General features: G+C 39.9%; 1 protein-coding gene and 1 long non-coding RNA gene across 2 annotated transcripts in view; one reads left to right on the top strand and one right to left on the bottom strand.

Moving 5' to 3' along the window:
* sorcs3 (sortilin related VPS10 domain containing receptor 3) overlaps nucleotides 1–27,773 on the bottom strand; it is a 296,330-nt gene that overhangs the window by 93,689 nt on the left and 174,868 nt on the right. The gene's annotated exons all lie outside the window — the stretch shown is intronic.
* On the top strand, nucleotides 11,362–11,676 carry LOC119484949. Its single transcript, XR_005206146.1, has 2 exons — nucleotides 11,362–11,426; nucleotides 11,562–11,676. It is a non-coding gene; the product is annotated as an uncharacterized LOC119484949 (long non-coding RNA).

Raw genomic sequence — 27,773 nt, forward strand, 5'->3', positions numbered from 1 at the left:
TCATATTGAACAACAGAGTTCCACTTTCCCCCGTCACTCTGCTTGTTAGGCGGCTAATTATTAATCACACCTCCCAACAACACTAGAAATAGTACTCATCGCTGTAACTGTTGCCAAGAAGACCCTCCTGCTAAACTGGAAAAGCAGGAAATAAACTGAACATCTCAATATGGATGGACCTCTATACAGAACACATAACAATGGAGAAACTAACTGCATCAGTTCCAGAAAGTTTGGGAGCCAATCCTCACTGCATTACTTCTTGAATAACATACACAGAAGAGAACTGGATACAGCGTTGGAGGCGGGCGCCTGTTCATTCCTATGAGATTTGCTCAGTGGCGCATGAAGCCAATATGGTTCGATGGCCGAGTAATAAAGTACCCGGATCATCCGGCGATCTTCAGCATCCATTGGGCCCATAGAGCAGGCGCAGTAGCGTTTCCTTTAACTCCGCCTCCCAGCCCTCGCTCCAGCCTCGGTCTGGGTCTCATTCACAGGAACAAAAGAAGGAATTATTTCTGGAATCGGCTATTAGTGCGTTTTACAACTTTTAGGACCTAAAGCCTCATCCACACTGGGAACGTCAGAAGCGCTTGCCGGCTGCGTTACCTGTTGTTTTTTTATTTCGGCGTCCCTATTAACAGGTTAGAGCAGCCAAACTGCCCGCGTGAGACGCGCGTCTCCTCCAGAGAACAGAGGTCTCGCCTAATTTTGACGCGTGCCGCGCGCGTCTCACAGCAACAACAGTCAGTGAAGGTGATCTATTGACAGTATATTGACATCATATCAGCTACATTACTACAGTTTCGATGTCTATCTGTAGAAGATGTTACGGAGATGGAAAAAGTCAAGACTTATTTTTAAATCAACACTTCCTGCTTTCATTTCAAAATAAAATCCCTCAAGCATTTCTTCTATGGACATAATTCCTTCATTTGTTAACACAAGGCTTTTACTCTGAAATATGAGCAGTCAGTGATGAGGAACTTGAAGTGACTTGGAGAGCTCCATGAATTGATAAAGTATGGGGTTTAAATAAACACTTCCTGCTTTTAATTTCAAAATAAAAACCCCTCAAGTGTTTTTTCTGTAGACAGAATTCCTTAATTTGTTAACACAAGGCTTTTATTCTGAAATATGTGCCAGACAGTGTTCTAGAACATGAATGAATACAGAATGGAGTTTTAATTGTGAATTATTACTATTATTTACAAATTACCACATGTTTTTTAACATTTCTCTGTCTAAAATAAATATAAATGATATTTATAATGAAATGAAATGGCCATTAAAAGGCAAACTCTATGTAGTAAGAAAGGGCTGACAGCAGCAGCAGACACGCAGCTGATATGCTGCTGAAATGTAGCTGGTGTGAACGCCTGATGCATGTATCACGCAGCCACCACGCAACGCAGACGCCACGCGCTCCTGACGTTCCTATTGTGTCAGAGCTGTAATGATTTAAATAAAGACTATTCTAGTGTTTGTCCTGTGATGTCAAATAAATTATCCACTTATATACGGACGTCTGTTTCCCAATGTAAGTCTACGGGAAAAAGTATTTTTGGGCCCAACGGCATCACGTGACGGACACAGAAGTTGTAGTACTGCCGTTTGGCCACTACAGAAACGTGCTTCAGCGCCTGACGCTCTTCCTTCAGGGCTTGGATGTACACATTCCCACCTATCTTCAGGTGATCAGATTGAGAGAGCTGAAATGTATGTGTATATTAAAATTGATCAAGAAGAAATAAAAAAAAAAAATCAGTGATTTTAAATTTCTAGGCGTCGTTTTGGATTCACAACTTAAATTTGATAAACATGTTAAAAAAGTTATGCAAGACAGGAAATCTGAACTGTTTTAGAATGATATGACAATAATACTGTACCCCTTAATACGGCTCAACTGTTAATGCATACCATGATATTTTCACACTCGTCTTATTGTGTTACTGTATGGAGACAGGCATCACAGTCAACTGTCAAACCTGTTGCATCGCTATATAAACAAGCACATCGTCTGCAAATGATCTACGGCTAGAAGTCCTATATACATTGCATCGGTTGCACTTTAATGAAGTGTAACTATTGTCCCTGTCAAATAAATAATGAAGGAAACTAAAATAACAGTTTTTATTGACTAAAACTAACATAATCAAATGACCATGTTGTGACTAAAACCAAAATACCTTTTTTTGTGAAAAGGCTAAAACTACATATAAATCAGATGAAACAGAGAAAACTCTCAGAAAAATATTTTTAGTTGAATATGACATACTACGTGTGCATAATATTTCTCAGACAGCTGGTGGAATAACTGAATGATAATACGCTGCCAAAGCTCGGGTATAAAAACAAAAACATCCAAGGGGTCGAAGAGGCCATTCCACAGTGTGAGTAAGCTTCCTTATCTCAGGAATTATTCATGTTAATAGAGACACACGGAAGCGCACTCAAGCACTGTTTACACATAAGGTGTGTCAAAACCAAAAAGGAAGTCGGTGATTTAGATCAGAGTTAAGGTCTTTGAGGGCTATGTCTCACTAGAAACTCAGTCCAGGAAGCAACTGGTTTTTATCACAAGTATATGCTGCAGGCTCACAGTCAGAATAAGCAGGTTTTGTTTCACTACTCTAAGCTTAGGAGTTACACGGGGATATTGGATTTCAGAATGTATACGTATGGGGAACATATTGTTTTTCTTCTTGTAGCCTTAACTTACGCTCTACGTGGAACAAACCTGCACGGAGAAGTTAGGTAAATCAAACACAGATGAAACTTAAATGAGAAATAAATTGATTCAAATTCTGGTCTCTCACAGGAGAGCTGACACATCCAACATTGAAAGATGAATTTCAGGAATCCTTTTTTAGTGACTTTTTTTCCTTTTCAGAGGTGTGCAGGAAATGCTTGGGGGAAATGCACATTATTGCATTTGCTGCTGCTATCCAGCTACTTAAAGTTTTGTGTAAGTGCACTTGTGCTCGAAATGAATTATGAATCGGAATAAAAGATAAATGACACCTCTACTGTGGCTGTCTACCCTTGAAATCAATTAGAGAAAAAAAAGGAGTCTTAGTGGTGGGGCCGCAGAGAGCCCCAGTGGACAGAATGACATGGGTTTTCAATGTTCCAGGGAGGCCATATACTGCTCTTTGAATACATCGCTTGTATTCTACTGGAAACTAGCACACGCTACTTGTTAGCTGTGAGGCTACCATCTACTAAAATGAAGCAGTTGTCACTGGCTAAGGTAATAATCATGGTTTTCCTTGGCTCTCACTGTGAGGTGTGAAAAAGCCTGCTGTGAAAAAGAGGGATAAAGTGAGACAGAGAGACAAACCATTATCCTCACAGCGGATGATAAAATGTGATGTACCTGTACAACCAATTAGTGACAGGAAGCCTATTCTGTGACCTCGCAAACCCCCTGTTCCCGTGGGATTTCCAACCATTACCAGATACACCATGCTACTCCCGCCACAGCTGATCTGATCATTCCTGCCCGCAACAATGTTCTCTATTGACAGTCTGTCTGCTCCATTCTGCAAGGAAAATAAGACATTGATTTTGCTTGAGGTCGTGTGGATAAAAAAATGTTAGGGATCACGTCCCTGCCTCTCTGATAGTTTTTGTTGTTTCCCATAGCAACAGATACAACCAGACACTGACGAGTGGCAGCGATCATATCGAGGGGCTTGGAGCCTAAAGGGGCGGAAGTGCCTTATATCAGATTTTACAGAGAGCCAAGACACATTTTGATCAAACTTTAATCAGCTGCTGTTGCCATGTAATGAACACAATATTTGATATTTTTTTGCGTTATCAAATCAGAGCATCACTATACAAACAATATTGCTCCAGTTTAAGTGCTTATAGCGACTGGTAATGCCTATTTAATGGCCTGATAACCGTCAAATCAGGTTTTTAATTACAACCTATGGGTCATCATTTCAGTTGTGCACTTTCGTCACTCAAAAGATCTCACTAATAGCTTTCATTTGATATGTAATACTCATATTCGCCCAGAGTAGCACTTATAAGCCCCTTTGGCTCCAAGCCATCAAAAATGTCAGCGTCCAAAAACTGCCATAAAATGATGTATTAATATTATTTTCCAATTTCAGAGTTACATCATTCCTGATCGTAACTACCAAATATTCATTCATTTTCAGAATTTTCACCCCTTTAAACGCAATTTCTTTACATTATACCAAAGTTGTTTCTAATGAAAGGAACAGAAAAATATGAATTATTTGCTGTATACTAAATGCTAGGAGGGAGTTTTGATTTTTGAGAATATGGCCCAGTCTGGTGGAAAATATTAAAAACTACAATGTTGAAGCCAGGGCTCTAGATTGAACGCCTGATATAATGGAATGCAGGGTTTAATGCTGTAATGGCCGTGGGATCGAAAATTGTGGTTTTAATGGGTTTCAATGGGCACATTTTTGTCCTTAAAAGGTCTGAGTGTATTTTGGCTACACACTTTATTACAGACTTATTATACGAGCTGATGTTGAACTTCTAAATAAAAAAAAAAAACACACCCTTGCCAAATGTTATGCCATATGCATTAACACCAACATAATAATAATTAAAACGCCAAAAATGTCTCTCTCTCTCTCTCTCTCTCTCTCTCTCTCTCTCTCTCTCTCTCTGATATTTCTGCTTTAATTCCAATACAGTGGAGATGAATGGAATTTCATTAGTGTGTGCACAGCTTTGAAAAATTGCATTTAAAAAATTCAACAGCAACATCTTTCTAGACACGATGCACCTGTTGCTCTACAACAGGTGCATCGTGTCTAGAAAGATGTTGCTGCAAATTATTGAGGCACAAATCTCAAATCTGGAGAACTAAAAACCACAACTATTTGCATGGTTAGATAACACTTGACCCAAGTGAGAAAATGTGTTGTTGTTTTTTTTTTGTAATTTGAATGAATCATTCCAGACTTCTGAATCACACACTGTCCACATCTCTGATTTTCTTAGTGTGCTCAAAAATTATAATAATTTGTCGATTTAAAAGATAATTTTGCAAGTCAAGAGGGGCTCAGTTTGTCGTAAAACTGTTGAAGTATCAGACTGTGAAAATACGTAATTAGAAAGACGACACACCCAAAAGTCATGTAGTGACGTCTCTCTCTCTGAAGCTACGATGTCTGTGTGTTTCCTACTGGGATGAACTCACACCAGCAACACGTCCAATCCTTATTTCTCTTCCTGGCTGATAAAAAGACCAGGAGTCTCTGGATAAAACACATCAGGTCAGATAACGTTTCATTTGTGCCTGGTCGAGCTAGCTAGTCTTGGTGACATATAGTTGTGTGAGACGAGAGATGTCGTTCACTGAGAGGTTTCAAAAATCGTTTCAATAAACTGGACATCATGTATACATATACATATATATGTATATATATATATATACATATATATGTATATATATTGTTGTATATACTGTATATATATTGTGATGTTTTAATTTTGTCTAATGTTTTATTGCACTAGTTGTATTTATGTTCTATGTTTGAATGTCTTGTATCGCCTTTCCTTCTGTTGCTGCCTCTTAGCCAGGTCATCATTGTGAAGGAGAATCGGTTCTCAATTGACTTTTCTGGTTGAATAAAGGAACAATAAAACATAAAGGAATTACCTCCAAAAACATCCCGATAATGTTGCAACCCTCATTTATAATTTGCAAAATGAATCGAAAAGACATTTCGATTAGCCAGGTGATTGGAAAATGAAAGACAGGCATGTAAAAAGGAGGTGAAAACACCGACGAGAACTTCCACTTATACTGAGTGTGTGAGTGCTTCAAAACATGGCTCCTATTTCATCATGGCTTTTTTGCCCTGATGTTTGGATAATGTGTGTAAATCCTTTCTATGACACATCGCAGTAACAGAAAGCAAAAGCATTGTTTTTTCTGCCGGTTTTCATTTGCACAGTTCCTTCTGCAGCATTGCAACGGCAACATTCTGCCACCCCAGAAAAGCTTTGTGCATTAACATCAAAGCACAAACAGCTCCACCAACACATGCGAGTTCTGAGGAAAAAAGAATCAAGACTCGGGAGTCATGGAAATGATAACTGCCGCATTATAGCCCAGTGTCCCACACATTTGCTATAAGTCACTTTTATAACTCCTAATTAAGTCTCCTATAAATTCTTGATGCATCTATGTACAGTGCTCTAAATCAAAGGGCTTCTGTTGGCATCGCCTTGGCATATCCCATATGGGAGGGAAGAGGAGGGCTGGTTTTTATACTCCACAATTTATGGAGCCTGCAAAGTACACAGCAGCACGGATGATCCTATGGAGGGAGGTATAGGAAAGGGCTATGCAAATGAGCCGTCTGGATTGTTCTGAATGAGAGGCCATAAGGAATCTGGAGTATGCTCGCCACTGTATCTCTACCGAAAAAAATCAGGATTGACAACAAATGAAGTAACTTATTTAAAGGTCCCATATCATGCTCATTTTCAGGTTCAAACTTGTATTTTGTGTTTCTACTAGAACATGTTTTCATGCTGTAATGTTAAAAAAAAACTTTATTTTCCTCATACTGCCTGCTTGAATATTCCTGTATTCACCCTCTGTCTGAAACGCTCCGTTTTAGTGCATTTCAACGGAATTTCAACGGAATTGCGTTGCTAGGCAGCAATTTGGGTCCATGTTTACTTCCCGTCAGCTGATGTCATTAACATCCACTACAACAGGAAATAAACTGGGACACATTTAGAATGTTTATGTTTAAAACCATGTAATGGCCTAAATATTGTAGAATTGTGACATCACAACAGGCTTGTTTCAAACACACAATTTCAGAATACGGGCTGTGTGTATTTCTCCGTATATTGAGCTTTTTGATAGTTTAACAGTATTTATAAAGCACTTACACCTACTTTATAATATAAAGACATGAAAATCTTACTTTTTACAATATGGGACCTTTAAACTTCAGTCACCCCCGTGTTCTATGTGAGGACTTGCTACTTTTCTTTGTTTTATTTCTTTGGAATCTGAAAATCTTTGGGGCTATTGGTCAGACAAAACACAACATGTTATAGGCAAAGCAAGTCATCATTTAATCAGGAAAATAATCAGCACATTAATCTAGATGTAAAATAACTATTAGTTGCAGCCATAACCGGAAGCCATAAAATAATCAGAAACTTGCACCAGGCCAAGACCCAGGGTTTGTTTTCCAGGAGCTTCACCACTAGCTCAGTTGTGTGTACCAACAAACGTTATTGGCAGTGGGGGAGGAAGAGGGAGAGGAGAGGAGATCCTCTTCACGGAGCCGGCGGCCATGTTTCTCCAGTAGCCCAGAACGGATGAACAAAACACTGGCTCTAGCATTTTCATGTTTTTGCCTCGGCCCCCGTAGTTCTCCGACATGCTTGGCACATGGGGAGATACATTTTTTAAAGCCTGAAAAGAGAGCCATGAGGAGGTACAGAAGTCTCTCAGAACACATGAATTACAATATGCTGAAAAGTTATTATGGATTTTTTGCCCAATGACGTAAAGAAATAAACGGTCTACCCCAGCTTTATGTAAAAATACTAATACCACACTGTAAGAATACTCTTAAAAGTAAAAGTCCTGCATGTAAAATGTTACTTGAGTAAAACTATGTAAATATAATCAGAAAAATGTACTTCAAGTATTAAAAGTAAAAGTAGTCGATGGAGAAAAATATCGCCTGTGATTGTTACACTATATATCATTAGATTATTATTACACATGCATTAATGTACAAACAGGATTTTACTGTTGTAGCTAATTTTTTAACAGACTGCAACTAATAATTATTCTCAATATGGATTCATCTGCTGATTATGTTCTCAATTAATGTTAAAAAAAACTTTATTTTCCTCATACTGTCGACCTGAATATGCCTGTATTCACCTTCTGTCTTAAACGTTTTAGCGCGTTTCGACGGAATTGTGACGAAATTGCAACAGAATTGCGTTTCTAGGCAACAGCTTGGGTCCATGTGTACTTCCTGTCAGCTAAAGAGATTCACATACACTGCAACCAGGAATAAACTGGGACACATTTAGAATGTTTACGTTTAAATCTGTGTAAAGGGTCTAAATATTGTATATTTGTGACATCACAAATTGACAGAAATCCAAACAGCTTGTTTCAAATGCAGAGTTTCTGAATATGGGCTGTGTGTATTTCCCTGTGGATTGAGCATTTCGATACTTTCACAGTATTTATATAGGACTTAAGCCTGCTTTATAATAAAAAAAAAACATGAAATACGGGACCTTTAAGGTCCAATTACTATAGCTAACTTCATGAAGTTGATCATGTAAGTATGATCATGTTGTCACAATACTTCTTGAAGGTAAAGAATGAACTTCAAAGCGCCATTTACACCTCATTCTCACAATCTTATTATGACAGACGTTATGTATTCTACTGCATATAAATAGCAACCATGATTTACTCTGATCGTACATTCAAGACCCTTTGAAAGATGACAGCTTCCGTATGAAATGACAGCACATCAATGGGGTTGTTATGCTTATAACACAGTTACTGACCTCATAATTTCATGCTATTAAACTGACACTGTATGTTGACAACACAGGCCATTAAGGTGCATAATGCAATTAGTTCTACAGCTAATCAAAAATGATCCACATGACATTTTATCACATTGTAAATGCAGGAAAATATACAGAGCCCTATTTTTCATCTTAGGCACATTGTGTGCCTACCTACTCTTCTAAGTATCACAGTCTAAACGTGCTTCTCTCTTAATCAAGAACACATAATTAGAAAACCAGGATTGAAAAGTAGTTTTCTACATTTACTTTCCTTTTAAGATGTTCCAGAAAGTGTATTGCAACATGAACTTGTGGGGTTTTCAACCACTTGTTGCCAGTACATGCTCGACAAATTAAAATATTATCCTGTGTGATTATCAGTGTCAAACACTAATGTGTGCCCAGTCAAGTCTAACAAATGGATTCCCTCTGGCTTTGTGCTCACTTTCATCCTGCACCACCTCTTCTGGGTTCCCCTCAGTGATTCCTTGTTATGCTATCTTGTTGCCTTATAGCTACATAACGAATGATAGCAGGCAGCACACACCTGCCTGGCAGTCACACAGGTACTGACAGTGTGTCCTCTCAGAAGACAGTGACACGTGTATTTCAGTTCTTTAGAATATGAAAAACAGCCAACTACGTCTATCATATTGGCAGCCGTTGGCATAGACTGCGGAAAGCACGTGGGCAGGGGTACCGTGGCCCGGGTAACTTTTTGAGTCTGATATAATATTTTTTTATGAATAAAAGCCTGAACTGTATCTGTTTTTTTCTCAAAACTTGTACTTTAAATGAGCCAAACAATATTTTTTAAGCTATTAAAGGAACAGTGTGTAACAATAGGGGGATTGGCAGAAATTGAATATAATATTAGTTAGTTTAGTTTATAATACGTGATAATAAGAATAATTGTGGTTTCGTTACCTTAGAATGAGCCGTTTATATCTACATAGGGAGCGGGTCCTCTCTCCACAGAGTCAGCCGCCATGTTGCACCGCCATGTTTCTACAGTAGCCCAGAATGGACAAACGAAACTCTGGTCACTTTTCCTGCTTGGGTTGGAGTCGATAACGTTACTTGATTCATGTCACCGCCATTCTCTCTCTCTCTTGCTTCAGCACTCACTTCCCACATTCGCACACACACACACACACACACACACACACACTCTACACACTCTACACACTGGCTCTGCCCCAAATGGCTCTAGAGAGGGACATTCGCATTTTCGCGATGGCCACCGTAGCTCTCCAACATGCTTCGCACACAAGAGAGGCTTCAGTTGGTTGCAATCTCTTCACTTCACCGCTAGATGACGCCAGATCTTACACATTGGAGCTTTATTTATCTATAAAAAGCAAAAACAACCAAAATATTTGCAGGGATACATGACTATGGTTTAGCTGTTGCTTCAGAACCATGGACAACGCTTTTGTTGGTTGTGTATAGGGGGTGCGTGTGTAGGTGCGCTGCTGTCCGTAGTGTTGAAACAGAGTGGTGGAGATTGATAGACAGACAGTCAAATGTGCCACTTAGTTCAGTTTCTTAGCCTGATGTAAAAAAAAGAGAGAGAGACAAAGAGCGACAGACATTACTCAATCCTTACACATCAGCAATATACACATCAGTAATATAGGCCTATATGTCTGTTTCAGTGCATATGCCCCCCCATCCCATGGTCCACGGTTGTTGGAGTTCATTGAAAATTCCCAATGCTTTTAATTTCAGCCTGCCATGTACTGAGTATGTCAACATGGACATAAACCAGGGCTCCACAATCTGTATATAATATAAAGTAGCTCACTTCAACCTGGGCCTTCAGGCAATCATTTTTTCTCCACTTAGCATTAATTATGCTGTGAACTGCTGAGCCCATACGCATGAAAATGGGACCTATTATCTTCATTGTGCTAGCAAGTGCACTGTCTGTATTGTCCTGATCATGTGTTTCAAATTAAAGTCCATTAAAAGTACCCTGGGAGGGCGGGCCCGCCGCAGCCCGATGGAGCGCGGCAGAGCTGTCGCAGCTCAGGACATGGGAGCTGAGCACTAAAGATACCTGCCATCTGGAGAGTCATTGAGTTGAGAAATGCACTGCAGCAGCTGAGCAGCCTTTTTGGCTCGAGATCAACACCACCTTTTAGACGGGGGCAGGCGAGGGCTGGGAGTGGATCTGTTCAAATAGGCACATTGTGATAGATTTGTAGGAGGTGCTTTGGTTTGTGAAAAGAATTAGGAACTGACATTTTTAATCAATGGCTACAGCACTACTTGCTCTGTAGATTTCATGCACTGTGCTCTCTTTTGAAAAATCAGTACCAAAAAGCATTACATTTCTGTTTAATACTTTTTGGTTTCATGATGGTTATGACATATACCAGTCAGAACACTGTTTCTCTGTCTACATAGACATATAGCCAAGTAAAGTATTTGTATTATGAGAACTCTAACTTTCAGCCAAACAACAGCCGCGACACCACACATAAAGAGCCTGCAGGCCACATTAGCTTTTGGGGCTAATGTCTCCTTCTCCTCCCACAAGCATTGACACTTCTTGTGTTGCACCTTAGTTTGCTGAACAAGCAACCGAACTATCATCCACCAAAGTGCACAGCCAACGTCAGTTTGCAAGCTGTACAGCTAATTAGCTAGTTAGCTCCTTACATGCATAGTGTCTTTTTCAAAATAAACCTCTGTGTTCACAGGAAAAGTACAGTTTCCGCTCCTTACATGCATACGGTCTCTTTTCAAAATAAACTTAAACATAGCTTTAATTAGTGTTTAGGTTTACTTATGCAACAAAGCTACGTGGTTAGGTTTAGGTAACAAAACTATGTGGTTAGGTTTAGGCAACAAAGCTATGTGGTTATGTTTGCGCAACACAACTATGTGGTTAGGTGTAGGCAGCAAAAGTACTTGGTTAGGTTTAGGCAACAAAACTATGTGGTGAGGATTAGGCAACAAAGCTACTTGGTTAGGTTTAGGCAACACAACTACGTGGTTAGGTTTAGGCAACACAACTATGTGGTTAGGTTTAGGCAACAAAGCTATGTGGTTATGTTTACGCAACAAAACTATGTGGTTAGGTGTAGGCAGCAAAAGTACTCGGTTAGGTTTAGGCAACACAACTATGTGGTTAGGTTTATGCAACAAAATGATGTGGTGAGGATTAGGTAACAAAGCCACTTGGTTAGGTTTAGGCAACACAACTACGTGGTTAGGATTAGGCAACACAACTATGTGGTTAGATTTAGGCAACAAAGCTACTTGGTTAGGTTTAAGCAAAAAAAACTGTGTAGTTAGATGTGGGCAGCAAAAGTTCTTGGTTAAGCTTACGAAAATATCATGGTTTGGGATTAAACAACAACGTCTGTTACGATAAATGATTATGTTTGTTGCGTAGCTGGCATTAGCAAAGTACGGAAGTTACGGAAGTTAGAAGTTACGGAAGTTACGAAAGTCTGCTTTGACTTGGTTTCACACAGCGGTTTCCTGGGTGAACGTCCAGTGTTTGTTTGACCAATCCACCACCCCTCCGCCCTGCACAGACTTTCTCTCTCCCTCTATGTCAGTTGCACTAACTGTCTAATAATGACAAGAATGGGTTTACATTGGAGTTGCTCATACAGACACTAAGGGGTGCGTCTGTGCGTCTGTATCAGACGCCAAGGGCCACTGACCAGGAGGCGATATTTGATGGATTCGGATGCTAACTGGTGTAATCTTTATTCTTCAATACCGATGCTAACAACAAATACAAAAAACTGTCTGTCTTATATTATAATCTACAATTACCAGCACATAACAAGTTTGTTACGCTGTATCTCTGTGCCCCTGCCAGCTCAGCTGTCAGTCAAACACATTCACTGGCCCGTTCCCACTCAAAGGCTTGGAGGAGTATTACTGATGTATCCCTAAAGACGTGTTTCTTCCTTTAGTATAATGGAAAACGTGACGGTAAACTTCTACATCAATTTGACAGTGTTTTTTGAGTCAGCGGGAACATTTGTGAATTCACTGTTAAGACTCTAAGAAAAAAGGAAATGAGCAACCTCATATCCAGTGAAAGGTGCTATTTTGTCTACATCTCAGCAGTGCCAGACTGAGGTCTACAGCTTAAGCATAATGTGCATTTAATCAGAAGAAAGTGGCCCTGGTTGAAACCACTCTTGATTATAATCACGCTGTGACATAAATAGCTTTTTTGCACCAGTGAACGGGTTACTCTGTATGATGCTTGGGCATCCATTTAGAGTCCGTATATCAGAGAGTTTAAATGAAAAAAAATCATATTTAGCAGGCAAAAAAAGGTGTCAGCTGAGGATTACAATGACAGAGAAAGATCCTGAAAGCAAAGCACTCAGGGATGTAGGCTTACTGCTTCCTATTAAATAAGGTTTGAATTAAAAGAGCTTATCTAAAGAGGACTCTTCAATACCGGAATCTATAGCCACCGACAACAATATCACCCGTATTAGGATTGCTACAAAATGGAAAAATGCAAATTCTTTTTATGGAGTTGATGCAAATGAAAAAGAATGAAAGAAAGAAAGAGGGAAAAAAATAAATCTTGAATAATGTCTTTCCCCTCTCTCCCTGAATACTTTATTGAGTGTGATGTCCCCATTGCATTTCTGAAAACGTTTAGCCAGGATACAATTCAGCTAGAAATAATTAACAGCATAAATTTGCATCATTAGAGGGGGATTAAGTCAAACAATGTTTGCATGTTGAAGGACTGAAGGGACTGTGCGGATCTCTCTGAGAAGCCGTTCTTTCATATTTTAGGTGGGCTGTGGGCTTCCCATGGGAGTGGAGAGTATTATCTGGGAAGCAAGGACACATACACATGTATTTTAGTCGTGTCTGGGTCTCACCGAGGGAAAAAAGTGTTTGAACACATATGTTTGTGTATGCTAGCGTGTATGTGTAACAGAACAGTGATGGAAAAGAATGGGAATTACAGGCAGCAGTGTGTTTTAGTTGTCCCCTGAGCCTCTTCCAGTCACAACCTTAGCAGCTAAAGTAACTTGCCCATTTTCATCGGCAGAGCGTTTTCTCATTTCCCAGGCTCACTCTGCTGACTGCTGACACCCGCTCCAAAAATCTAAGACCCTGACAGACTTGGACAGCTTATCCAGATGTTGCCTGCACCTGTTTCTGTATATCCCTGGAAAGCATTTACAGAAAAAAATAGAAAAGGAAACAAAATCCAGTTTTGTTCGCCACTGAAATATTTGTACAATTCTCTGTGAAAGGCAGAACTGTTTCATTCTTTTCAGGAGAAACATCAAAAAGATTAAACAACCCACACTATTTCCAGCAACCACACAGGGCCGTAGCCAGGTCAAATCTTTAACCAGCAGCAGTCGTGTGGGTTGTGGAGAGGATTATTGCCAATTTCCTTTCAGTCCAGAGTAGTAGCTTCTCTCTCCTCTGGCACTTCAGATGATGTCACCTAGGCTATGAAAAATCACCTTTATCTATAGATGAATCTGTATACAAAAACAACCAAAGAAGAGTAGCCTGTGGTTAGTTAAATTAATATAGTATACTGTATATAAAGTCTTAATCTCAACGACTATGCTCTGATTGGTCGACTGTTTCTCCAACTGGTGGAAACAGCCGTCAACGGGCACACCAGCAGAATTGGTCAGTGGTCCCTTCGCCTCAAACTCTAACGCTCTAGGTACGCCTCAAACTCTAATGTTCTAGGTAACATCAGTTTCAGCCCAGTCACACAGCAGTCCGTGAAATAGGCACAAAATGTAATGTATTGATTCGTGTACATAGACACAAATTTCACATTTATTTTGTGATGGTCGGCACAAAATCAATTCGTAAAAATAGAGAGCGGTGAATGCCACATAGGGAGGAGGTCGTGGTAGATGGGTGGGTCAAAAAACATAGGACTTTTCCCCCGGAGACCGGTGTTTGTGTCACGTGTGGAACCTAAAGTCAGAGTTGATTTATTTGTCACTTACTGTAACTTGGGTACTTAAGTTACAGCACTTCCAGAGCTATTTTCACCCAAACCACGATATTTTCCTAAACCTAACTAAGTAGTTTTTGTCATGTAACTTCTGTACTTAAGTTACGCCACTTCTGGTGTTATTTAAACTTAAACCGCAAGCTTTTTCTAAACCTAACTAAGTAGTTTTGTTGCCTAAGCCTAACCAAGTTGATCTTTTCTTAAAGCTAATTAAGTAGTTTTGTTTCCTAAGCCTAACCAAGTTGATCTTTTCCTAAACCTAACTGAGTAGTTTTGTTGCCTAAGCCTAAGCAAGTCGATCTATTCCTAAACCTAACTGAGTAGTTTTATTTTGAAAAGACTGGAGCGAAAATTGACACGTGCATCATGTGTTACTGGACATTTGTAGGAAAACGCACAAAAAATATGTTGTGCTGAGCATCACGAAAACAAAGTGGAATTTGTGTCTATGTACAGGAATCAAATACATTGAATTTCGTGATTATTTCATGAACTGCCGTGAGACTGCGTTGTCAGTTTTGGACTTTTCAGTCCACGTGTCGAATTCCGCTCGTTACACACATGCACTGTCTTTTCAAAATAAACTAGTACGCCGTGATGTTGTAACGTTATGTACAAGACGTAATCTGCTTTTGGTTTCACACGGGACGCGATCACCAGTCTCCTGTGTGAAAGTCCTTTTGTGTTTTTGGCCCCAACCGTCCAACAGTAAGGCACACTTTAGGCGTGTTACATATAACACATTGTTGAAGAACAAAACAACAATGTCTTGACCTTCTTCTGATGACCGGAGTTGTGAGTAGATCAGTGCTGTCATGTAACATGAAAGGATCGCTTTGTGATTTCATCTATTCACAGACGTGAACAGATGCACACCCCGGTCCCGCCAAGGTGAGAGCCGTCCAACAGACGCCCTCCTGGAAGACTTCGTAACTTCTTCAGGGAGCGAGCTCCGGCAACAACATTACCTCAACTGAAAATGACTCAGTCAACTTAACTCAGTCATCACCATTAGTCAAGCGGAAGAGTAATTGAGCTCATCCCCATTACACATAAGACAACAATATGGCACGGGGACGTCATTAGGTGCGGGAGGGGAGAGAAGTGATGAAGAGCTCACTGAAATGAGATTGGATTTAAACAAGTGCTGCTGCTGTCCTGGGGGCCTTACATGGATGCTCTTTGAGCGGATAGGTGGAGGCTGCATAATGATGAGACACTTAGTTTCCCTACTGTTCAGATTTATGGGCTCCGAGGCCTGTTACGATCATTAGGGGGATTGTGAAAAGAAAAAGGGAAATGGGGTTTAGACTATATGGGCATGGGAGGAGGTGGAAATTACACCGAGTTTTTTTTCTGGTAACACAGCACTTTTGAGCCATAAATCTTTGATCCTCTCCTCCCTATTTGTGCAATGGCATTTTATAATGGAAGACTCCCTCTAATTTCACACTCCAATTAGTAAATTACTGATGTCATAATATGCAAGTCTTGGGGGGTGATAATAAACAAACAGGTCACACCCCGAAGGAACCTGGTTAACTACAGGAAAAAATTGATTTTTACACAATGTTGCTAAAAATGCTTTTGTTTGTGTTTGAGGTTAACCAAACAGCCCCAGATGAACTGTATAGCACTGAATAAAAGGAGGTATAAGAGGAAAACAATATCCCTTTGAAACAACAATCTAATGATTGTTTTTATTTTTGCATAATGATTTGCAAGTAGACCAGAGGAAGCTCGAGTCAGTTCAAACATCAGAAAAATTTTACCACCACTGAACACTGAATGAACGGGAGTCATTGGGAGCATGTTGAATAATTCATACTGCATAATCAAATTAAATCAACAAAAACATTTGCTTGTATGTTACCTGGGGTGGATTTACAACAGGAAAAAAGAAATATATTGTTGCCCTGATGACTCTAAAGGCCTTTACACACCGGGGGGCATGGCGGATAAAACAACACGGAAATGCAGAATAGCCACCTGCAAATAATTCACACAACACAGTGACATTTTCTGCTCAGGTAGACATCACTCTACTATATCTTTACATAGACAATAGCTGTTTGTTGTTATATTAATGCTGTGGATTTCAAATTTAACACCTTTCAGGCAATGCTTCCTTCCAGGCAACATAAGTAACCCCATAAAATGGCACCAGGCATGAGAAGACCCTTACCAAAAAGAAGTTTATTCAAGTGTGCTATTAGTATTATTTTAAACTTTAAAGGTCCCATATTGTAAAAAGTAAGATTTTCATGTCTTTTATATTAAAAAGCAGGTTTAAGTGCTTTATATATACTGTCAAAGTATCAAAGCACTTAATATAAAGAGAAATACACACAGCCCGTATTCAGAAATTTTGCTTTTGAAACAAGCCGTTAGGATTTCTGTCCATTTGTGATGTCACAAATATACAATATTAAGACCATTACACGGTTTTAAACGTAAACGTTCTAAATGTGTCCCAGTTTATTCCTGGTTGCAGTGTATGTAAATAACATCAGCTGACAGGAAGTAACATGGACCCAAACTGTTGCCAGGCAACACAATTCCGTTGCAATTCCGTTGCAATTCCGTTTAAATACACTAAAACAGAGCGTTTCTGACAGAGGGTAAATACAGGTATATTCAGGCAGACAGTATGAGGAAAATAATTTTTTTTTTTAACATTACAGCATGTAAACATGTTCTAGTAAACACAAAATACAAGTATAAACCTGAAAATAAGCATGATATGGGACCTTTAAATAAGAGAGTCTACCCTTAGTATTCTTTTTATGTACTTATCAGAGATATACTTAACAAAAGTATACTTGGCTTATACTTGTACTTAATCTTTTGATCAAGATTTTCTTAAGAAAAGTACACGGTAGTATACTTGTAATATAAACTATTTAACTAGTAATTTACTGAGAGTATACTTTAAAGTATACTTTTATAAACTAAAAAGTGGGCCTATTTAGTCCCATGAAGTATTGAAGTAGTACAATTACAAGTATAAAACCAGTAAACTGTCTGTACACACTTATAATATAGTTGTAGTACAAAATATGACTTAAATGTGAACTAGTTGTGTACTCAAAGTTTACTATTCTTACATTTAAAGTGTATTTAGAAGTATACTTTGGTCTGCAGATTTCATGGTAAGTAGGTGATGATTAGCAAGTAACGCATTTGAAATTACCCCTTTATTTAACTCAAAATTATTTAATTTTTAATATTCTGCTATTTCCCAAAGCAGATACTTACTAGCTGGCAGTTTATATAATAAATTACCAGGAAAGTAATTCAAAGTTAATTGCTAGGCATAATTACAAACGCTTTATTCCCAGGACCACTGTTTACTGGTAAGTAGATGATAATCAGTATGCAATTTCTTTGACATTTCTTGAAAATTACATCCAAATAATTGTAGAATTCTATTCTATTTCCCAATAAACAGTTGATAATTAGCGGTTAAAATATTTTATTTAATTCTACCAATTTAATTTATTGTAATTAGGCCTACATTCTTTTAAAAGGACATAGTGTAGAGAGGCTCAGTTTTGATATTTACCGAGAGAAGGGTTCTAATTCGTCCTCACCTGCTTGTGATAGGCAGTGATGTACAGATTCAGAAATACAAACAGAATTTGGGGGTTAACAACTCATAGCCTTACCAGACACAGTTTACTACCTGCTTTGGGAAATATAATTCTTAAATAAAGTTGGGGTAATTTTCAATACATTTTTAGGTAATATATAGGGGTAATTTCAAAGAAATTTGGAATGCGCTACCTGCGAATTATCACCTACTTACCATGAAATTTGCGGACCTGTAAAATGAAGTCTATACTTTTATAAACTAAAATGTTGGCCAATTTAGTCCAAAGAACTATTAAAACAATTCACTTTTAAGTATTCTACTAGTATATTGATATTAGCATACTTACTACATAAAGTATACTTGGGAAATTTATACTTGAACTCTACTTAAGTATACTTCATAAGATAAACTTGAAGTATACTACTTTTTCGTAACGACTCATCCACACTGGGAACGTCAGGAGCGCGCAGTGGCTGCGTGAGTCGCGCGTTGGGTGTTCACACCAGCTGTGTTTCAGCTGCGTGTATGCTGCGTTTCTGCTGCTGCAGTTGCTGCAGTCAGCTCTTTCTTTCTACGTAGAGTTTGCCTTTCATAATGGCCATTTCATTTCATTATAAATGTTATTTATATTTATTTTAGAGAGAGAAAGGTTAAGAAACATGTGGTCATTTCTAAATAATAGTAATAATCCACAATTAAAACCTGTATATGTTGTACTGTATTCATTCATGGAATTCTGCAAGTCACTGCTTGTCCGGCACATATTTCAGAATGAAAGCCTTGTGTTAAAAAAATGAAAGAATTCTGTCCACAGAAAAAAAGTTTGAGGGGGCTTATATTTCGAAATGAAAGCAGGAAGTGTTGATTTAAACCCTGCACTTTATTCATTCATGGAGCTCTCCAAGTCACTGCATGTTTTACAACACTGTCCTGCACATATTTCAGAATAAAAGCCTCATGTTAACAAATAAAGGAATTCTGGCCACAGAAAAAACACTTGAGGGCTTTTATTTTGAAATGAGGGCAGGAAATGTTGATTTAAAAATAAGTATTTACTTTTTATCATCTCCGTAACTTATTCTACAGATAGACATCGAAACTGTAGTAAAGTCTTGCTGATATGATGTCAATATACAGTCAATAGATCACCTTCACTCTCCGTGAAATATTCTACAGATGTCTGGACATTGAAACTGTAGTAATGTTGATGATATGATGTCAATATTCTGTCAATAGATCACTTTCACTGTCTGTTGTTGCTGTGAACCGCGGGGCACGCGTCAAAAATAGGCGAGACCTCAAATCTCTAGAAGACACGCAGCCTAACGCGCATGTCAGTCGGGCAGTGTGGCTGCACTAACCTGATAACACGGACGCTGAAATAAAAAACAACAGGTAACGCAGCCGCCACGCGCTCCTGACGTTCCTGATTTGGATGAGGCTTTAAGGGTAAGCGTTGTTTGAAGGACTAACTTGGAGAACAAAATTCTCTTCACTTGCTGTAGGTTCATAATCTCTCTAAGCTTCATAACTAATCAGGCACACACTACAAATATGAAGCAAACACACCAAGGCACTCCGTCAAACAGGACAAAAAGTGTCCGTCAACAATTATAGTGACAATAGATATGAGCTAGAGTAAGAAGCAAAAGGAGACGATGAGCACATAACCAACAACGTGGAGGGTTAGAGGGAAGTATTCAGATCCTGAAAGTAGCAGCACTGCCATATGAAAATGCTCCATTACAAGTAAAATGCATTGAAGTTGAGTGCACCTGATCTGGAGCTTTCGACCAAGGTCAAGAAGGTTTTGTGGTAGCAGGTTAGCAGCACAGCTGGGCTTTCCAGTCAAGCTTTGGTAAATGATGTTTTGCGGCCCCCCTGCCGCCCCGTGTTCCCACACACTGACAAGGTCGCTTGTGGGATGACGGTGACTAAAATAAATGTCATAATTGCCCTGTAGCCCAAAAAACATACACATCGACTCCTCACGGCGAGAGAACAGCTCAGAGAAGACCCATCCTGCTGCCAGTCGCCACAGAGACAAGAGGAGTCAAGGATTTAAATTGTCACATCAACTCCCACAGAACAGAAATTTGCAAACCGCTCCAGTGTTTTTCCCTCATCCCCGTCGATGTGATGAAATGATAAAGGGTTTGATTCTAAGAAGTGATTTTAACCCAGTGTGTCATATCAGGGTTGGCTCGGCCGCAGCGTCGGATGAGGGAATAACACAGCAGGCCAACAAACAAGCTGATATACAGGCCAAACAGACAGATGAACTGATATCTATTCACCTGTTGCCGCGCCAACAGAGGATGTCAGCGAAGTCTCTATAGCAGATAGAAATGAGTTATTTAATAAGGACCTGAGCACGATCCATCAATCTTCATTTGCTCTCATTTATTGGTTCATTCCCTTCCCTCTGTTCCTTCGTCCCTACCTTTCTCTCACCCCCACCCTCCTCTGACACCTCACACACACGCACGCACGCACGCACGCACGCACGCACGCACACACACACACACACACACACACACACACCTGCTAACAGTCGCCTCACCTTCAGCCTCTTTTCTCTATCTCCTCCACCTTGACAGCAATGTTTATCTTCTGTGAAGAGCTAAAAGTGGACTGACAGGGCCACGCGGCTCTAGGAGAGCGGCGGCCATGCAAGCAACATGTAAAGGTTACAACGGATGTTGAAATATCAAAGGCTCCTCCTTCAGCCGGTGAATTTCTAAACACTTTCAGAGGACACAGGGTGTTTTACCAGGATTTGTCTGCTCTGAAGTTGTCAAACTTAGGTTTGCTCATGTATAACTAAAATCATAATAACACACTTGTTGGATAATTTATACAAAAGTCTGTTTATAAAACTATTTAAACATATGTATTTTTTTTACAAAATCTAATGAAATATTCTGCTGCAATCCATATTTGTTGGCATTTAGCCTTTCAAAATCAACATTTTCACTGCGGTCAACAATTTGCTCTCCAGCTTGATGCACACAAAGGGAGGCCCACATCTGTATTAACGGGGAGGTCGAGCAGCAACCTAACCACAATAACAAAAAAAAAAAACACGATAGTAAATTAATTGAGTTGTTACAAAACAAAAAGATCATATAATGTATCTGCATTCAAGTTCAGTTTGCTAAAAAAAGTAAATAAAAAAGATGAACTCATTCAAAGGTATTGTTTGTAACGTCCTACACATATAAATCATTGCGGGTCGGTGTCCCATATGCGCTCGTGTGTGGCTACACTGTTCAGACTCAGAATCCAACACAAACTACACGGAAGCACCAAAACCTCAAAGTTCTATCTATTGAAGCCAGTCTTACAAATCAGTGTTGGCCGCGGGCGGAGGACGCGGGAGAGACCGTAGCTTTGGTCTCCAGGGCCGGAGTCTCTGCTGTACTCTGCTCCTCTGCCTGCTTGCCTTCACTCACACACCGAGCTCGTTCTCACTCGCTCAGCTCGCTCCACTCTCACGTGCATGCGCGCACACTCCACACTGCAGTAGAGTTAGTTTAGCTCTGAGAATATCTAGTGAATGTACAGTGGACGTTTGTGCAGAAATAACTGCTGCAGCTCCTCCAGACCAACAGAGGTTTCTCGTGTCTTGTGAAGTGACGGGGCTCTGCAGAGAGAAACGTTATCGTCTCCGACCAAAACTCCGGTGTCTATCCTGTTCCCTCCGGCCGCGGACGGGAGGCTGAGGCAGGAAATGCCAACACTAGGATCAGCAGTGATTCATGGAGAGACCTTCGTCTGGTCAGCTAACATTACTGCCAAGCAGCTGAAATATAGAGTGATATTGTGGTTTTAGCTGACGTGTGTCGCCTCACTGTTTTGAGCGATGCTCGTTCATGTCTATGTAGAGCGAGCACAAGCGCGAGCGCAAGCAACGGGACGCTGACTTTCGTTGACTTAACAGCCACAGGTGTCGCTGTTAACAAGACATTTCTGATTCTTACATAGAGTCCCTTTAATACACTGAATCACTTTATTCAAACTGAGGATTTCGGTCGAGGATTTATACATTTGGGCTTCATGGAAAATAGGTTGGGTACCATTGCTATAGAACATACCAGCTAAGCACTGTATATGGATGCTAACATGGTTTAATATACCTCATCCGAAACTACCAAGGCAGCATGCCTGCATTCATCTGTCAGGAGTATCTCGGTTAGAGTTAGGGTTAGTGAGGGTGGTGAAGGGTTAGGGATAGGGTGTAAGTTGACGTTTCACAGGGTTAAGGTTCGGGGGTCTAGGTTGACATTCTTGAAGAGCAGATGACAAAACAAACTCAACTCAAGGTCCACTTGAGACGCGTAAAGGTCACGAGGGATGTTGAAATATCAAAGGCTGCTCCTTCAGCCGGTGAATTCTAAACACCTTCAGAGGACACAGGGTGTTTACTAAGGGCAAAGAGACTGGTCCTGCATACAATGAAGAAATCACTGTGGTCTGCCACACAGCGTTCTAGCTAACTATACTGTAGAATGGAATTTAGCATAGCCTTTGCCGGGTCTTAATTTGTCATGGCAGCATGTGTGGTTAATCTGTTATAGGGTTAAGCTGCCAGTATGCTTCATCAGAACTTTCCCAGATGCCCTGTTCAGACCTGGCATTAACATGCGTCTTGGGTGATAGAAACACAAGTGGACAGCTCGAAGAATGTCAGTTTCACATTTTCGCATGTGGAGAGGCATTAGAATGCCTCTCCACATGCGACCACTTGTGATTGGATCTCTCTCGTACATCATTTTCCATTTGCAAAGACCAAAAACGCTGTAGTAGTATTATCCTACATATTCGTCAATTCGGATATGTTTTATGAACATATAAGGTTATTGTCCATCGGCCACCTATAGGGCCGTAGCCCCACCATATGCAAAAGTCACGCCATGCCACTAAAAAACTAAAGACTATTCTTTGGTGTTTTGCAGGCAAACCAAATTGCCCAACATGTTTGATGCATTTGCAATATATCTCTTTGGGCTTTTCTAAATTTCCCTGTGTTGTGGACAAAGCCAGCAAATGGGTATGTACTTCCACTTATGCAGAGGATGTCAGTTGAGTAGGCAGTCCTTTATATGGCCCAGGACACATACGCGTACACACTGCTAAGAATGTGGCCAAATGTGGCCGAAACCCCCTCCGAATGTGGTGAATGTGATCGGATCTCGATGCGTCCTCAACGAGTCTCGGATGCATTCACACCTGTACTTCGAGCCATGATTGGGTCGCATCAAGACGCATGTTGGCTAAGAACAGGACAAAGGCTGTACCCATATTGTCCCCAAATAGTGCTTAGTAAATATCGTAGGGTGAATTCGCCTAATGTGGGACATTATTTTGCTTTTCAGATTTCTGGTATATATTGTGATATGAAGCCAATACATTAAATCCAAACCCAGTACCACTCCGAAATCCCCAAAATGTGTCCTAATCAAAACAATAAAAAAAGAAAGAAAATGCAGATATCACACTCATAAAAGAAATTGTAGACATATCAGTACTGTCATGCCAAGTTTTCTCAGGCAAATCTTGATTTTGTAATGTGGGACAGTCATGTCCGAAATGTGGGACACTGAAATAAGTCTGTTAAAGGGCCTACAAATCACCTTAGTTAATGTAGGAAACACATCAGGCTAAATGTGCAATCTCATGTTCAGTAATTTTACTACTTACAATGTTATTGCTGTTACAAAACCTGTAGGCTAATGTGTGGATATTACAAGGAGAATCGAAACAACATCAAACAAACAATAAGATAAATAATATTATTACATGGCTGTGTTGAATACTCGATTCTGATTGGTCAATCACGGCGTTCTGCAGTCTGTAATTTCTTTATAACAGACCGTTGCTATGGGCGCAGCTCTGATTGTCGTTTTTGTGTCAAATTATTGATTTCTTCAGTAAGTAGCAGCGTAATAAGCGGGATAATGTACATCTAGCGGGTCATTGTTGTGAAAGAATCCCCTTTGGGGCGATGAGAGACCCCTCCGCAGCATCGCCCTGTCTGGGATCCTTTCACAACAATGACCGACTCGCTGTACATTATCCCTTACATAATGTAAATAATAATACATAAATAAAGAATAATGAATAAAGACTATAGTATTTAGGCATATTAGAAATACATTAAATATGAATAGTTTATTGACTTGTATTGGTTTGAGGAAGACCTACATCCAATGGAGCTTAGCTGTCCCACATTAGGCAGTGTCCCACTTTACCACAACTCACCCTATAATATAGGAGGTTACGGTAACAGCACAAAAACAAACTCATATAGAGCACAACAGCCCACTGTACAAGAGTGGCTTTGTTCCCATGAAATCAATGAGTTAATGACTGAAGTATAATCTTTAGCAAGGTCCTACCAAGTAGCAGAAAAGTTTCCTCTCATTGCTGTTGATACGCTCCGCTGTCGGCTTGTGCAGCACACCTCCATCTGCTGTTTTGACAACGGAGTGACAATACATATCTGCTATTCCATCAGAACGAGTTACTCCATCTGTTGTGCCTGCCTCTCCTTGCCATGTAGCCATCAGTGCTTCACTGTATCCATAATTTCCCTTTGATTTCAGAGCCCCTTTCCCTGTTTCATCATGCAAGACGCGACAATCAAACATTTCCTCATGAATGGAGCCATGCTTGACCTGTTGTCTTTCCCTCTTTTTCAAGTTCCTATATCGTAAAGTTTTCATGTGTGCCTACATCCTAGGCTTATTATGATGTTTTACTCTCTGTTTGATATTACACATACATAAAATGCATATGCATATGTATTTTCACAAAATTAATTATGACCCTGACTAATCTGCCAATGCTTTTTTGTTCTTTGCGATACTAAGCATACTTCTTCTGCCATCTAGAATTAACCTGCCAAAGACAGCTCCCTCTATGATCATTTAGTCATGATCTATTGTATTATTACCGTTTGACTCTGAGCCATCCATCACCTACCTAATGACATTAATCCTTCCATCTGGAGCAGGTTGCCAACTCCGAGCCGTGGAGAGCTTTGGTTGAATCCCATATGTGTTGAAATTCACACTCAGTAATATAGCCGCCGCAGCCACAGAGACACCGGCTTCCCGCTACAGCAGCCTCGGCCTTAATGGATTGTTGCACCTCCAGTGGAAATACAAACACACAAATTAAATGTTTGCCTGGACCTAGGGTGTGTTGTAGGGTAATGAAATTGCAGTGTAGCGTGAATTTGCACTACATGTCCATGCGGATGACTCTTTATGAGGTTAGAGCTGAACCATGAAAGCCCCTGTCCTCATTAAACTCAACACTGTGAATATACACTGGTGGTTCTCTATTGTTTCTCTATAGAGCAAGTTTCTTTATTTGCTTCTTTGGGGTTCAAAGGAAATGTGAGGACGGGGAATTTAAATTTGTCAGTGCTCAACTTGTGTTTTCTGCAGACTGGTTTAGACTGCAGCAGACCAGCAGAAAGTATGCATTCTGCATCTTGGTTGCTCACGTGCGGCAGACTGATGTTCAGAAGTGTGCTGGTGAAGTCACAACAGGTGCCTGACGGGCAAATTTTTTAGAACATGAGCGTAAAACCAAAACATATCAGTCGCGGATTTATTTGTGGCGTAGCTGAAACCAAATCATTCAAAATGCAAGGGGAAAAAAATGGATGTTAAAGGTGCAGTCAGGCAGTTTTACATGATGTCATCATATAGTCACTGAAAGTACTCAGTTGAGAAAAGAGTTGTATAACGTCTTTTATGACTTTGTCAAGTCTGACAAAGTGACCCTGATTATGTCATTAAGGGTTATCTTGGCTTGGAAACTACAAGCTTTTGAGCCATGTGTGCCGCTGTGATGCAAGACAAATTTCAGACCTGTCCAACGATACAAAAGTATTATCGTATCGTATTATCACACTAGCTGCCTGGCTTTCAGTATGGCAATGTCAGTGGGTCTGGTGGTCCAACACAAGATCTCAAAACTATTGAATGAATCTCCATGAAAGAATGTTTCCCCAGAGAGGTTTGAAGTGAAATATCTCAAAACCTATTTGATGTGTTGCCATGAAAATTTGGTACAGATATCCAGGTATCCATGGTCCCCACAGGATGAATCCTACTGCAGCCCACTGCTCCCGAAAATGCTTAAACTCGGGCCACACAGGGAATGTCAGCAGCGCATAGCGGCTGCAGAACCTGTTTTTGTTTTTTTTATTCAGCGTCCATGTTGACAAGTTAGAGCGGCAACACAGCCCGCGGCCTGCATGCGCGATTCGGCTGCGTCTCTTCTAGAGATTTGCCTATTTTTACCGCGAGCGGTTCACAGCAAGCAGACAGTGAAAGTGATCGTGTGACAGTATATTGATATCATACCAGCAGTTTTGATTTAATAAAAATTATTAGCGTCTTCAGAGTGTTGGTGGTAACTGAAGCGCATTTATGAGGGGGTCTCCCACCCCGCTCAAACTCATTTATTTTGGGATGCAATGACAGTTGTGTCATAAAAATGACATGAATAAATCTCCCCGACATGTCATATATGAAAATACATGAGAAAAAAACAAACAAAAAAATGAATCAAAAATTCTTATATAAACAAAAGAACAAATTATTTCTTCCCTCTCCCTCCTTTCTCAAATCATGGGCTTACATTTTTCCCGTTCCTTTCTCTTAATTGTCCTCAGGAGGTTTGGATGGAAGTGGCCCTCCTGACAAGACCTGTGGCTCAGACTGACTCTCTCTCACTCCTCACAGCCGATGCATTGGCCTCAAACACATTTGCAACATTGGATAATTGCAATCAGACGCAAAAAAGGGCAAATTGCACTCAGCTTCAAAACTTTGTGGGCATGTTTGCGCTGTAATAGGCTATCATTAGCGCAATATATCTGTTGTGAATCAGACCTTGAGACGGGGCAGATAATGGTTACAAATGATGCGCAATTCATGGTGCTATCCGCGGTCGCAATCCACTCTTTGTGAATTTGCCCATTAGTCAGCCTGACGTCCTGTAAAAAATAATTAAAGATATAAAGAAATGAAATGAAATGAAATAAAATTAATAAAAAGTTTGGAAATCAAAAAATAATACGAATACAAATAAATACAAAATATCATAACATTGTCGTACCTGCACTGTCGATAACACCCTCCTCCCTCCACCAACATCCGTAAATTGTCTCATTTTGTTTCTTTCGTTAGGTTTGCCCAGTCGAGTTTATCCTGTCATGTCACCTGATGCATTTTATTGTTTTGTCAAGTATCACCTGTCTTGTCTTGTTTCACTAAATAAAAAATAAATAAATAAAAGATTGCCCATTAGTTTTGGTTTTTGCAATGGAATTGCACCAGAATTGCGTTGCTAGGCAACAGCTTGGGTCCATGTGTACGTCCTGTCAGCTGATGACATTCACATACACTGCAACCAGGAATAAACTGGGACACATTTAGAATGTTTACATTTAAATCTGTGTAAAGGGTCTAAATATTGTATACTTGTGACATCACAAATGGACAGAAATCTTAGGACTTAAGTCTGCTTTGTAATAAAAAAACATGAATATCTCAATTTTTTATAATATTGGACCTTTAA

The sequence above is a fragment of the Sebastes umbrosus genome, chromosome 3 (assembly GCF_015220745.1).
Source record: "Sebastes umbrosus isolate fSebUmb1 chromosome 3, fSebUmb1.pri, whole genome shotgun sequence".
Lineage (NCBI taxonomy): Eukaryota > Metazoa > Chordata > Actinopteri > Perciformes > Sebastidae > Sebastes > Sebastes umbrosus.